Here is a 14,617-nt window from a genome sequence, read left to right as displayed (position 1 = left end):
GAAGGCAGCAAATCACACTGCCATGTGTGTACCTATGCAACAATTTTGCATGTTCTTCACATGTACCCCAAAACCTAAAATGCAATAAAATAAATAAATGGGGGAAAAAAAGACATACAAATTGGAAAGGGGCAACTCAAATTGTCCTTCTTTGCATATGTCATGAGCTTATATCAAGACAAACCTAAAGACTCCGCCAAGAAATTCTTAGATCTGATCATTAAATTTAGTAAAATTGCAGGATATAAAATTAACATGCAGAAATCAGTAGTGTTGTTACACACCAATATTCATCTACCTGAGAGAGAAATCAAGAAGATAGTCCCATTTACAGTAGCTACTGAAATATCTAGGAATAAACTAGGAGGTGAAAGACCTTTACAAGGAAAACTCTGATGAAAGATATTGAAGAGGATACAGATGTAAAGACATTCCATGCTCATGTATTGAAAGAATTAATATTGTTAAAATGACCATACTACTCAAAACAATCTACTGATTTCATGCAATTCCTGTCAAAATACCAATGCCATATTTCACAGAAATAGAAAAAACAATTCTAAAATTCATATGGAATAAAAAAAGAGTCCAAAGTAGCCAAATCAACCCTGAGGAAAAAAAATATTAACAAAGCTGGAGGTATCATACTACCTGACTGCAAGATGTATCACAAGGCTATAGTAATAAAAATGACACAGTGTTCATATAAAAGCAGATACACAGATGAATGGGACAGAATAGTGAACCCAGAAATAAATCCACATATTTATAGCCAACTTATTTTCCATCAAATTTCTGAGGACATACATTAGGGAAAGGGCACGCTCTTCAATAAATGGTGCTAGGAAAATTGGATATCCATATGCAGAAGAATGAAACTGGACTATTTCTCATCATATACAAAATGAACTCCAGATGGGTTAAAGATCTAAACATAAGATTTGAAACTATAAACCTACTAGAAGAAAACACAGGGGAAACTTTAGGACATTAGTGTAGGCAAAGATTTTATAGCTACGACTTTAAAAGCACAGGCAACAAAAACAAAAATAGACAAGTGAGACTATATTAAACCAAAAAGCTTCTGCACATGAAAGGAAACAACAGAGTGAAGAGACAACCTGTTGAATGGGAGAAAATGTGAACTATTCATCCAACAAGGGAGTAATATACAGAATATACAAGGAATTCAAACAACTTGGTAAAAAAACAAAAACAAAAACAAACAATCCCATTAAAAAGTGGGCAAAGAAAATGAATAGAAATTTCTTAAAACATACAAATTGCAACAGGTATATGAAAAAATGATCAACATCACTAATCAACTGGGAAATACAAATTAAAACCACAAGAAAGTGTCTTACTTTGGTTAGAATGGCTACTATTAAAAAGATTAAAAAAATAGATGCTGGCAAGGATGAGGAGAAAAGGGAACACACGTACACTGTTGGTGGGAATGTAAATTAATATAGCCACTATGGAAAACAGTGTGAAAATTATCAAAAAACTAAAAATAGAGCTACCATATGATCCAGCAATCCCATTACTGGGCATTTATCCATAGGAAATCAGTATATCAAAGGAATACCTGCACTCCCATGTATATTGCAGCACTATTAACAATAGCAAAGATATGGAATCAATCTAAGTGTTCATCAGTGAAGAGGTAGATAAAGAAAATGTATAACCAACAACAGCCAAGCCAAGAACCAAATCAGGAATGCAATCCCATTGACAATTGCCACAGAAAAAATAAAATACCTAGGAATACAGCTAACCAGGAAGGTGCAAGATCTCTACTATGAGAATTACAAAACACTGCTCAAAGAAATCAGAGATGACACAAACAAATGGAAAACCATCCCATGCCCATGGTTAGGAAAAATTGATCTCATTAAAATGACCATACTGCCCAAAGCAATTTATTGAATCTATATGATATTTCCATCAAACCACAAATGAAATTCTTCACAGAACTAGATAAAAGTTATTTTAAAACTCCCATGGAACCAAAAATGAGCCCAAATAGCCAAGTCAATCCTAAGCAAAAAGAATAAAGCTGGGGGCATCACACTACTCGTCTTCAAAGTGTACTACAGGGATACAGTAACGAAAACAGCATGGTACTGGTACATAGACTAATGGAACAGGATAGATAATCCAGAAATAAGGTTGCACATCTACAACCATCTGATCTTCGACAAAGCTGGCAAAAACAAGGAATGATGAAAGGATACCCTATTCAATAAGTGATGCCGGAAGAACTGGCTAACCATGTGCAGAAGATTGAAACTTGATCCCTTCCTTTCACCATATACAAAAATCAACTTAAGATGGATTAAGGACTTAAATGTAAAACCTAAAACTATAAAAACCCTGGAAGGCAACCTAGGTAATACCATTCAGGACATAGGAAGAGGCAAGGATTTCATGGGGAAGATGCCAAAAGCAATTCCAAAGAAAACAAAAATTGACATATGGGACTTAATTAAACTAAACAGCTTCTGCCCAGCAAAGAAATCTATCAACAGAATAAACAGAAAACCTACAGAATGGGAGAAACTATTTGCAAGCTATGCATCTGACAAAGGTCTAATATCTAATATCTATAAGCAATTAAAACAAATTTGCACAAAAAGCCCAAACAATCCCATTGAAAAATTGACAAAGGACATTGGGGAAAGATGAACAGACACCTTTCAAAAGAAAACATACATGGAGCCAACAAGCACATGAAAAAAAGCTCAACATCGAGGCCGGGCTCAGTGGCTCATACCTATAATCCCAGCACTTTGGGAGGCCAAGGTGGGTGGATCACAAGGTCAAGAGATCGAGACCATCCCGGTCAACATGGTGAAACCCCGTCTTTACTAAAAATACAAAAATTAACTGGGCATGGTGGCACATGCCTGTAGTCCCAGATACTCGGGAGGCTGAGGCAGGAGAATTGCTTGAACCCAGGAGGCAGAGGTTGTGGTGAGCCAACATCGCGCCATTGCACTCCAGCCTGGGTAACGAGTGAAACTCCGTCTCAAAAAAAAAAAAAACCCTCAACATCACTGATTATTAAAGAAATGCAAATCAAAACCACAGTGAAATACCATCTCACACCAGTCAGAATGGCTATTAAAAAGTCAAAAAATAACATGCTGACAAGATTGCAGAGAAAAGAGAACACTTTTTTTTTTTTTTTCAGAGTCTCACCCTGTTGTCCAGGCTGGAGTGCAGTGGCATGACCTCAGCTTACTGCAACCTCCGCTGCCCTGGTTCAAGCGATTCTCCTGCCTTAGCCACCCAAGTAGCTGGGATTACAGGCATGTACCACCACACCTGGCTAATTTTTGTATTTTTAGTAGGGACGAGGTTTCACCATGTTGGCCAGGCTCGTCTCAAACTCTCAACCTCAGGTGATCCACCTGCCTTTGTCTCCCAAAGTGCTGAGATTATAGGCATGAGTCACCATGCCCAGCCGAAAAGGGAATACTTTATACATTGTTGGTAGGAGTGTACATTAGTTCAACCATTGTAGAAAGCAGTATGGAAATTTCTCAAAGACTTAAAAATGGAACTACCATTAGACCCAGTAATCCAATTACTGAGTAAATACCCAAAGGAATATAAATTGTTCTATTATAAAGACACATGCACATGAATGTTCATTGCAGCACTATTCACAATAGCAAAGACATGGAATCAACCTAAAGGCCCATCAATGATAGACTGGATAAAGAAAATGTGCTATATAGACACCATGGAAAACTATGCAGTGATAAAATGAACAAAATTATGCCTTTTGCAGGAATATGTATGGAGCTGGAGGCTGTTAGCAAACTAACACAGGAACAGAAAACCAAATACTGCATGTTTTCACTTATAAGTGGGAGAGAAACGATGAGAAGACGTGGACACACAGAATAGAACTACAGACACTGGGGCCTATTGGCGGATGGAGGCTGAGAGGAGGAAGAGGATCAGAAAAAATAAATAACTATTGGGTCCTAGGCTTAGTTCCTGGGTGACAAAATAATTTATACAACAAACTCGTGTGATACAAGTTTACCTACATAACAAACCTGCACATGTACCCTTGAACAAAAAATAAAAGTTGAAAAAAAAGATAAAAAGAGAAACCTAAAAAAGTTTAATGGCCTTCAAAAAAATGTGTTATATACACACAATGGAACACTATTTGGCCATAAACAATAATGAAATCATGTCATTTGAAGCAACATGGACGGAACTGGAGGTCATTATGTTAAATGAAATAAGCCAGGCTCAGAAAGGGAAATATTGTATATTTTCACCCATATATGGGAGCTAAAAATTTTGATCTCATGGAGGTAGAGAGTAGAATGAGAGTTCCTAGAGGCTGGGAAGGGTCATAGTGGGGACAAAATGAAGAAAGAACAGTTAATGGGTACAAACATATAGTTAGATAGAACGGAAAAGTTCTCTTGTTCAATAGCAGACTAGGGTAACTATAGTTAACAACAATGTATTGCATATTTCAAAATAGCCAGAAGAGGTGTCTTGAAATGTTCTGAACACATAGAAATGATAAATACTCAAGGTGTTGGATATCCTAAATTCACTGATTTGATCATTACACATTCTATGCATGTGACGATATATCACATGTACCCCATAAATATATACAAATATGTATCATTTAAAATCTTTAATGAATAGCTTTAATTCGTTTACCATGCCTACCCACGGTTGGCAGTTAACAAATATTACATTAAAAAATTGACCAACTGCCCATTGACCTGCTGGTGTGGGTAAAGGATGGGCTCTCTTGTGCTTGGCCTGTATCTTAAAAGCCTGGGCTGAAAAAGTAGAGCTATGTTTCTTGAGAGAAAGGGGTTGCAAATACTTCTGCCACCATTATGGTCCCCAAGGTCAATGGGAACAGGACGCACTAGAAAGCAGTATCTCTCACTTTGATAAGCTTCATACTCCTGTTTACCTAATAGTCATAGCATGTTAAAATAGCAGTGTAGAATTAGCAAAAGAGGAGGAGAAAGGATCCCCCAAATCTCACTTTCTGCCTTAAGGCCTAAGAGCCAGCAATTCAGTCTGGTTGTTTACTGTGCCACTCTTTCCTTAAAGATTTGCCCTCACTACCCTTTTTCTGGCAAAGAAACTAAAAGGAGGCATTCACCTCAAATATACCTCAAGAATTACCTTCCCTTACTCCCAGAAACTTCATCCTGCTGTATATACCCCACAAATTCCCACTTGGGTGTCTTCATATTCAGTAAACACATTGTGATTTGGAAATACCTTTTAGGAATACAGTGCACTAGTCTCTCTACCCAACCTCAACCATATCACTGAGGCCCTAGAAATTTTTCAGTCAACTAATGTTTTATGACAGACATACCTGAGAATGGGTTCTGGTACACTGCAGATTGGCATTAGCCTGGCTGTACTCGTGGGATAAAATGTGGCCACAGCAGCACAGATTAAACCAGGGAGAGATCATCACAACCTGTTTTTCTAGCTGGCAAAGCCTCCAAACCACTAGCTCCTACTGAGGGTTATGACAGCTTACCAGGCCATATGGACAGAAAGCACTAATAGTCCCTTTTGCAAGGTGAAGAGAACAGAAGTGAGGCAAACAAAGAAGATAACAGGTGTTTACGGAGGTGAAAGGAAAGATCTTGTTATTAAAGGGCAAGAGTTAGCTGGATCCTGGTCCTACTTCTCCCTCTGTTCCATTTGTGTGCATTTTGCTTATTGTATTTCTTCAGGTTCTATGGCTTGTCACTCTGGTTCCTAGCATTTAGACACAGCAACCAAAAGTCCTCAAGGTTGAGATGATCGAGGCTGAATTTTTATCTAAACCCTCTGAAGAAACTAATGGAGCAGAACTGATTAGTAAATATCAAAGAAGTAGAAGGGGAAAAGAGAAGGGACGTGAGTAATATACAGGTGGATATAAGGAAAATTGTCAAGCCAAAGGCAGGGGTTTGTTGGCTCTTGGTCATCTTTCTTTTTCTGATACCTTTTTTATAAAGAATTTTCTTTTTATATCAACTATTGCTAAATTCCACTCTTCAAGTGGACACTGACAGTCCATGATATTGCAAATATTAAAGCCTGATTCTCTCTGCAGCTTCTTCAGAGACACTAACACAGCAGAGCTGACACTCAACAGTAAGAGGGGAAAGGAGAAAATATATGGAAATTAGGAGAGACATTCTCTACAAGGGCAGGATTTGTTTGGCTTCTAGGTCTCTTTCACCTCTTATCCCAACATTTTAAGACATTACTCCTTTCCATAATAATCTTTGATGGATTTTTATGGCTATGACACTTATAACGCTAAGGCAGGCCAATTATTCCCCAAAATCTATGTAAAGACACACAACACAGGTGATGATATAATATCCAGAAAGAAAAATGGAGTAAATAAAAGGATAAGGGTCAGTGGTAGGAAGATAGAGGTGAGGAGAGATGTGTGGGCTAAAGTAGAGGAGCTGGCTGGCTTCTTGTCTTTTTTCTTCTAGTATGTATCTTACTGTTTCAAGGCATTTTACTGACCCTATAACCTCTTGTTAGATTTTCTTCTGAGCCTGTTGAGTCACAGTTTTCAAGGTGATAAAACTGATGCTGAGTTTCTGAAAACCTCCCCAAAGACACCACTGTAAGAAAGATGACCACCAGATATATATATCTATATGTGCAATATATATGCATAGATAGATAGATAGATGGAAGTTAGGAGAGAAGAGATGGCCAAGGAGTAAGATTTTGCTGGCTTCCCTCAACCTCTTATATCTATTTCCTTTTTAAAAAACATGGATTTTTTTTCTAAAACAAGTTGCTAGAGGCTGTTGTCATGTACAACCATAGTTGGCAAAATTGTGAATTGAGGCCTGAGTCTAGCCACAGATTTAATAAAATAATGAATGCAACAAAACTGACCAACAAACATACACCAAGTAGACAGGAAATAAGGAAGGGAGAAAGTGCTAAGAAAGAAGAGAGCAAGAGATGGTTTTGGGCTAAAGAGCAGGAGGTGCCAGGCTCCTGGTCCTCTTTGCTATCGAATTTTAAGGCACCATACTTTTCCATAGCATGTTAGATTTTAGTCATTGAACACACTGGTGTTTATATTGAGGCCATGTATCCCTGAAATCAATGTAAAGACACTAAAACAGAATAGGACACTATAAAACACAGAGTATATAAAAAGGGAAATAAAATGCTAATGGCAGGGAGGATTGTGGTAGGATGACAGAAGTTAGGAGAAATGTTCTGATTCAGGGGAGAAGTTGGCTGGCTCCTGGTTTACTTTATCCACTTGTATGATTATTTTAAGACGTTTAATTTGTTCATAACTCTTGCCAGAATTCATTTCTTGCAAGAAGTGGCTACACAGAGACCTTGAGGTGGGATTAATGCAATAAAAATAACCTTCGATAATCCCACTCCTGATAGTAGAGTTTTAAAATTAACTATGTAACAAAATTACACTTATATGCCATACGTTTATACTAATAAAAAAACTAATCTGGATAGTGAAGGGAAAAAGAAAGTTGATAGGTAGTTATAGAAATTAAAAGTTGGGATGCAAATTCTGGCCGAGGGCAGGAGTTGGCCGACTCTTGGTCCATATTCACCTAATATCTCATTATTTTAAGGCATTTCACTTGTCCACAACTCTTGCTAGAGTTCTCTTTAGCAGTTGGCCACAAAAGGACCTTAAGTTGGCCAGACAGTGGCTCAAGCCTGTAATCCCAGCCACTGTGGGAGGCAGAGGTGGGCAGATCACTTGAGGTCATGAGTTCGAGACCAGCCTTGCCAACATGGTGAAACCCCCATCTCTACTAAAAATACAGAAATTACCAGATGTGGTGGTGCCCACCTATAGTACCAGATACTTGAGAGGCTGAGGCATGAGAATAGCTTGAACCCGTGAGGCAGAGGTTGCAGTGAGCTGAGGTCATGCCACTGCACTCCAACCTGGCCAAAAGAGTGAGACTCTGTCTAAAAAAAAAAAAAAGTGCTTCAAGTTGATAATACTGAGTCTCTCTAAAACCTTTGCAAATATACCAGCACTACAAAAATGAATATTAAACATTTGGATGATAAAGGGAAAATAAAGGAAAGCAGGTCAGCTGTAGAAAGATGGAAGCTACAAGGGAGGTGTTAAATAAATGGCAAAAGTCAGCTGGCATCTGGACTACCTTCCATCTGAATTCAATTTTGTAACACATGCTCTTTTTCTTCACAAATTGCTACTTTCTACTGTGAGAAACTATAGGCTACAAGATTGAACACAGAGGCCTAATTTTTCCCACAGGCTTAGCAAAGACACTGATAGGGGAGAGGTGGCCATGAACCATTTACGAAGCATGAGAATATATGTAAAAGGGAAGTAAAATAGGGATGAGGATCACAGTTATTTTAGGATTGAGGATCTCGATAGAGGATAGGAGGTGTCTAATTTCTGGGACTTCTTTTTTAAAATCCAAAAATATTAAGAGAATACACATTTTTATACTACCTTGTTAAATCCTTTTCATTATGCAAGACACCCACAGTAGTCAAAGTGGTAAAGTTGAGCTGTGAATCCTTGAAACCAATATAAAGACAATAACACAGACAAGAGCCCAGACAACAGCCAGAGTGGATAAGGAAGGCAATAGAATGGCGATGATGGAGGGGTTATAAAGGATGATGGAAGTTAGGATAAATAGTCTGGCACAAAGACAAAAATTGGCTGGCTCATGGTTCACACTTTCTTGTTATTTTAAGGAATTTCACTTGTCTATAATGCTTGCTAAGCTTCTCTGTTTGATGTTGTGACCTCAGACTTCAAGGTGGAAACTCTCTTAAATCTCTCAAACGATGCTAATGTTACAGAGATAATTTTAAAAATCCATGTGGCAATAAGAGAAAATAAAATCAGGAATATCATAGACAGAAATAAGGAACTTACAACTAATGGGAAGGAACTGGCTATTTCATGCTTTACCTATTTTCATTTAATATGTGTTCAAGCATGTCTTTATACCACAAATTGTTAGATTCAACTGTTGATACATGCAAATACAAGCTCCAAGTTACAAAAGAGACTTCAGTCTCTGGAGAGCTTCAGCAAAGAAAGCAATATAACAGAAGTGACCAACAAATATCCATAAGGGAAAAGAGTGAACAAAAAGAATAGAGGGGTGAGAAGAAGAGGAATATTAGGAGACAAAGTTTGTAAAAGAAAATAATAAAGGGCAGGAGTTGGCTGGCACCTGATGCTGTCTTTCCTCTTACGACAATATTTGAAGGCATTTCACTTGTTTATAACCTCTTCCCAGGTTTCACTTCTTGAGCTGGCCACTTACAGACCAAAAGGCGAGAGTATTTGGCCCAACCCCACTGATCTCTCTATATAAATAACACAATAGAAGTAACCACTAAATACCTGGAAGAAAAAAGGGGAAAATTAAACTCAGAACATTGGAAGAAATAAAGACAGGAGAAAAGGGATAACTGATGGGCAAGAATTGGCTGACTCCTCATTCACCAGTTTCCTTTGTAACATGATTCAAAGTGTATTATGTTTTCTATCTGTGGCATTTATCCCATTCTGTAGTGTTGCACAGAATGGGAAATAATATTGAAAGCATTTCATTTAAGATCTGGAACACAACAAGGATGCCCACTTTCATTGTTATTCAACATAGTACTGAAAGTCCTAGCTAGATTAATCAGACAAAAGAAAGAAATAAAGAGCATCCAAAGTGGAAAGGAAGAAGTCAAATTATCCAAATTATCCTTGTTTGTAGATGATATGACCTTATATGTGGAAAAACCTAGTGACTTCACCAAAAAACTTTGGAACTGATAAACAAATTCAACAAAGTTGCAGCATAGAAAATTAACATATGAAAATCAATGGCATCTCTATATGGCAACAGTAAACAATCTGAAAAGGAAATAAAAAAATTATAATAGCCACAAATAAATACCTATAAATTGACTTAATCAAAAAAGTGAAAGATATCTACAATGAAAACTATAAAACACTGATGAAAGAAATTCACAAGTACACACAAAAAATGTAAAGATATTCTATGTTCATGAATTGGAAGAATCAATATTGTTGCAGTGTCCACACTACTGAAAGAAATCTACAGATTCAGTATAATCCCTATCAAAATACCAAAGACATTCTTCATGGAAATAGAAAAAACAATCCTAAAACTTATATGAAGTCCTAAAAGACACAAAATAGCCAAAGCTATCCTGAGAAAAAAGAACAAAACTGGAGGAATCACATTACCTGACTTCAAATTATACCACAGAGCTACAGAACCAAAACAGCATGATACTGGCGTAAAAACATATAGACTAATGTAACAGAATGGAGAACCCAGAAACAAATCCACACACCTACAGTAAACTGATTTTCAACAAAGATGCCAAGAACATGTATTGGGGAAAAGACAGTCTCTTCAGTAAACTGTCCTGGAAAAACTGGATATCTGTATGGAGAATAATGAAACGTGATCCCTATCTCTCACCTTATTCAAAAATCAAATCAAAATGGATTAAAGACTTAAATCTGAGACATCAAATTATGAAACCACTACAATGAAACGTTGGGGAAAATCTCCAGGATGTTGGTCTGGGCAAAAATTTCTTGAGTAACACTCCACAAGCACAGACGACTAAAGCAAAAATGGGCAAATGGGATCACATCAAGTTAAAAAGCTTCTGCACAGCAAAGGAAACAATCAACAAAGTGAAGAAACAATCCACACAATGGGAGAAGAAATTTGCAAACTACTCATTTTATAAGGGATTAATAACCAGAATATATAGAAAGTTAAGACAACTCTTTAGGAAAAAAAAATCTAATAATCAAATTTTTAAAATGGGCAGTAGATTTGAATAGATATTTCTCAAAAGAAGACAAATGGCAAACAGGTATATCAAAAGGTGCTCAACATTATTGACCATCAGAGAAACACAGAATCAAAACTATAATGAAATATCATCTCACCCCAGTTAAAATGGCTTTTATACAAAGGCAGGCAATAAAAAATACTTGTGAGGATGTGGAGAAAAGATAATCCTCATACACTGTTGGTGATAATGTAAATTAGTAAACCACTATGAAGAACAGTTTGGAGGCTCCTTAAAAAACTGAAAATAGAGTTTCCATAAGATCCAGGAATCCCACTGATGGGTATATACCCAAAAGTAAGGAAATCAGGATATCAAAGAGATATATCCTATGTTTGTTGCAGCAGTGTTCACAATAACCAAGATTTGGAAGCAAACTAAGCATCCACAAACTGATGAAGGGATAAAGAAAATGCGATACATATATACAGTGGAGTACTATTCAGCCATAAAAAAGAATGAGATCCTGTCATTTGCAACAACATGGATGGAACTGGAGGCCATTATGCTAAGAGAAATAAGCCAGGCACAGAAAGACAGATATCACATGCTTTAACTTATTTGTGGGCTCTAGAAGTCAAAGCAGTGAACTCATAGAAATAGAGAAGGATGGTAATCAGAGGTTGGGAAGGGTAGTGGGGATGGTGGGAGGAAGGTAAGGATGGTTAATACAAAAAAAAGTTAGAAACAATAAGACCTAGTATTTGATTACACAACAAGGTGACTATGGTCAATAAGAACTTACTTGTACATTTAAAAATAACTAAAAGAGGGTACTTGGCTTGTAACACAAAAGATAAATGCTTGAGGGGATGGATACCCAAATTTTCATTATGTAATTATATATATATACATGTAATTATATATATGTAATTATTATGTAATTATATATATAATTATTATGTAATTATATTGTAATTATATGTAATTTTATATATATATATATATTTATGCTATGTATCCACAAAAATTAAAAATAAATTATTCCTAGGTCTTCTGATTACCTGCAGAGATTCAGGTGGGAATATTTTCCTAAGCCCCACTGAAATCTCTAAAATAATGCAACACAGGTGACCACTGAAAACCTCAAAGGGAAACGGAAAAAACAAATGTGAGAAGGTCGTTGACAGAGTGAAGGAAGGCAGGGGAGTGGTGCTGACTATTGGGCAGAAGTTGGCTAACTCTTGGTTTCCCTGTGTACCTTCTAATGTGATTCAAACCATATTGTCTTTTCCATCACATATTGCTAAATGTTGTAGCTGACATGAGTAAATACAATCAGTAGTATATAGAAAACTGATATTAGAGTCTCCCAATTTCAGCAAGGTAACTGATATAGCAGCAGTGACCACCCCATATCCTAGAAGTAAGAGAAAGAAAGAAAAGTAGGATGGGTGTGAGGTGAAAAGGGGCTTATTAGGTGACCACTTTTGTATGAAGGGCAGCAGTTTGCTGGCTCTTAATCTCGTTTTGTTTCTTATCACAGTATGTTTTAAGACATTTCATTTGTTCATAAATTCTTTTTTGGTTTTAATTCTTCAGCTGATCACTTGTGAATTATAGGTGAGAATACTGAACCCATGTCCCACTCAACACTCTATAAAGACATTAATGCAGTGGAAATGTCCACTGAACACCTAGAGGACAAAAGAAAAATAAAGGGATTAAGGTCACTGGTAGAATGTAGGAATCCTGTCTAAGAGCAGAAGTTGGCTGGCTCCTGGTTCTTATTCACCTAGAATCTCATTGTTTTTAAGGCATTTCTGCTATCCATAACTCTTGCTAGACTTCCGTTTTTAAGTTGATAACACACTGACCTCAAGTTTGGATATATATGCCAAGTAGCTCTAAAACCTCTGTAAAACAATGAATATAACAGAAATGTCCAGAAAACAGATCAAATAGGTAAACAGATCAAATTAAAAGGTAAAGAATAACAGTAGAAAGAAGGAAGTTCAGAAACAGTTGCTATTCTGTTTTCTTTCACCTATTACTAGGCACCATTGGAATAATGGACAAGCACAGTGTACAACATTTGAAAATTGAGGTCAGACTCTCCCTATCACCTCAACAAAGACACAAATTCAGCAGAGCTGACCACCGAATCTTTGACAAGGAAGTGAGGATCTGAGAAACTGGGGAAAAAGGGATGAATGGTAGTCATAGTTGTATTACGAGAAAAGTTCTAGTTCCTGTTCTATTCCCACTGCTGCACTTGCCTAGCCTACGAAAAGGAGAGAGGTTTTGCTTATGGTGCAGAAGTTGCCTGACTCTTGGCTCTCCTCTGCCTATCCTTTTATTTTAAATGATCATTCATGTTCATAGCCTGTTGCTAGATTTCCTTTTGTGAGCTTCCAATTCGCAGTCCTTCAGTTTGGAAAGCTGAGGAAAAATCTCCATAAAACCTCTGTTAAGACATTAAATCAACAGATCTGGCTATCATACGTGCAGTAAATAAAAGGGGAAAAGAGGAGAGGAGGAAGTGGAAAGGTGGGAGATACTGAAAGTTAGTGGCTTCTAACTTTTTGCTTTTTTCCCTTTTGGTAATTTTTGCTTGATGTTTGCCACCCAACGTCTGCACTTTTGGGAATTTTGATCCCTGTTTTCCTTAAACCCTACCAAAAAATTATTGTAACAGAATTGGCTGTCAGGCACCAATTTCTATCAGGAGAAGGTTAAGGAGTGTAAAGATGGCTAATATATGAGCTTCTGGCTAATGATTAGTGTTTCCTAGCTGTTTGCCAAATATTTTTTTTTAATATTGTGATCTACATTGGGACTTGCCACTCCACTCTTTTGAGAAATTGAAGTGTCTGGTCTTTCTGAAACTTTTGTAAAATTGCCCACACAGTTTTTATCACTCAAAAGTCATTAGGTAAAAGTGGAAAGGGAAAGGGTGGAGGTAATATGTAGAGACAGATATTTTAGGAGAGAGCTTCTAGCTAAAGGAAGGCATGTCTTGCCTCCAGGTTTCCCATTACCTTTGTTTCTGGCATCACCAGCAGTTGGAAATGGCCAACAACAGTTCACCGTGTGGGGGAATTTAGAGTCCCTAATTTCCTAAAATGTCTCTAAAATTAGATGTAGCAGCCTTAGGCCTTCAATACCCAGACCCAAGAGGTAAAGGAAGAAAGAGATAGAGTTTAAGGGGTAGAGAGCAGTAGCAGAAGGTGCATATCCTACCTGTCTGCTTGCCAGCTGTCAAATTATTCTCCACAGCTAGCTGCCTCAGACGCCATCCATGAAGCTACCTCTTACTGGTCCTCTTTATCATGTGATCTTTCCCAGAAAGTTCCATCCTTACTCCTCCTCTGATAACAACACCCACGAGTAGGACATAGCTCCCTCAGCCAATCAGCTCTGACCAGTCCCATGAAGCATCTGCTCCAATTACTGTCAATCAGATTTATCTCTGTCCTACAGCCCAGCCTCCTCCCTGTATTCCATTTTTTCCCTTGTATAATGAATGCTTTTGTGAGTAGAAGTAGAGCAGTGACCAGACAGCAATATATGTGAACACAGACAGATATTTTTATTATCAGAAAATCCAAGTCTTTCGAAAAAGTTTATGATTGCTATATAAATACATGATAAGTGAGTTTACAAGGTTTACTTTTTAATTCATGTTCTTGGCTCAGAACAAAGTTGACATTTGGTTTCATGTTCTTAAGTCTTTTTAGTCTGTTCTGACTTTTTTTTT

The 14,617-nt window shown here is 37.2% G+C and overlaps 1 protein-coding gene across 7 annotated transcripts in view; it reads right to left on the bottom strand.

The window, feature by feature from the left end:
* The window catches only part of GRIA3 (glutamate ionotropic receptor AMPA type subunit 3), a 316,886-nt gene that overhangs the window by 106,112 nt on the left and 196,157 nt on the right, over nt 1-14,617 (bottom strand). The window lies entirely within an intron of this gene.

Source organism: Cebus imitator, unplaced genomic scaffold (assembly GCF_001604975.1).
Source record: "Cebus imitator isolate Cc_AM_T3 unplaced genomic scaffold, Cebus_imitator-1.0 Scaffold232, whole genome shotgun sequence".
NCBI classification, from domain to species: domain Eukaryota; kingdom Metazoa; phylum Chordata; class Mammalia; order Primates; family Cebidae; genus Cebus; species Cebus imitator.
The sequence above is the reverse complement of the archived record's forward strand: the minus strand, read 5'-3'. Positions and strand labels throughout refer to the sequence as shown.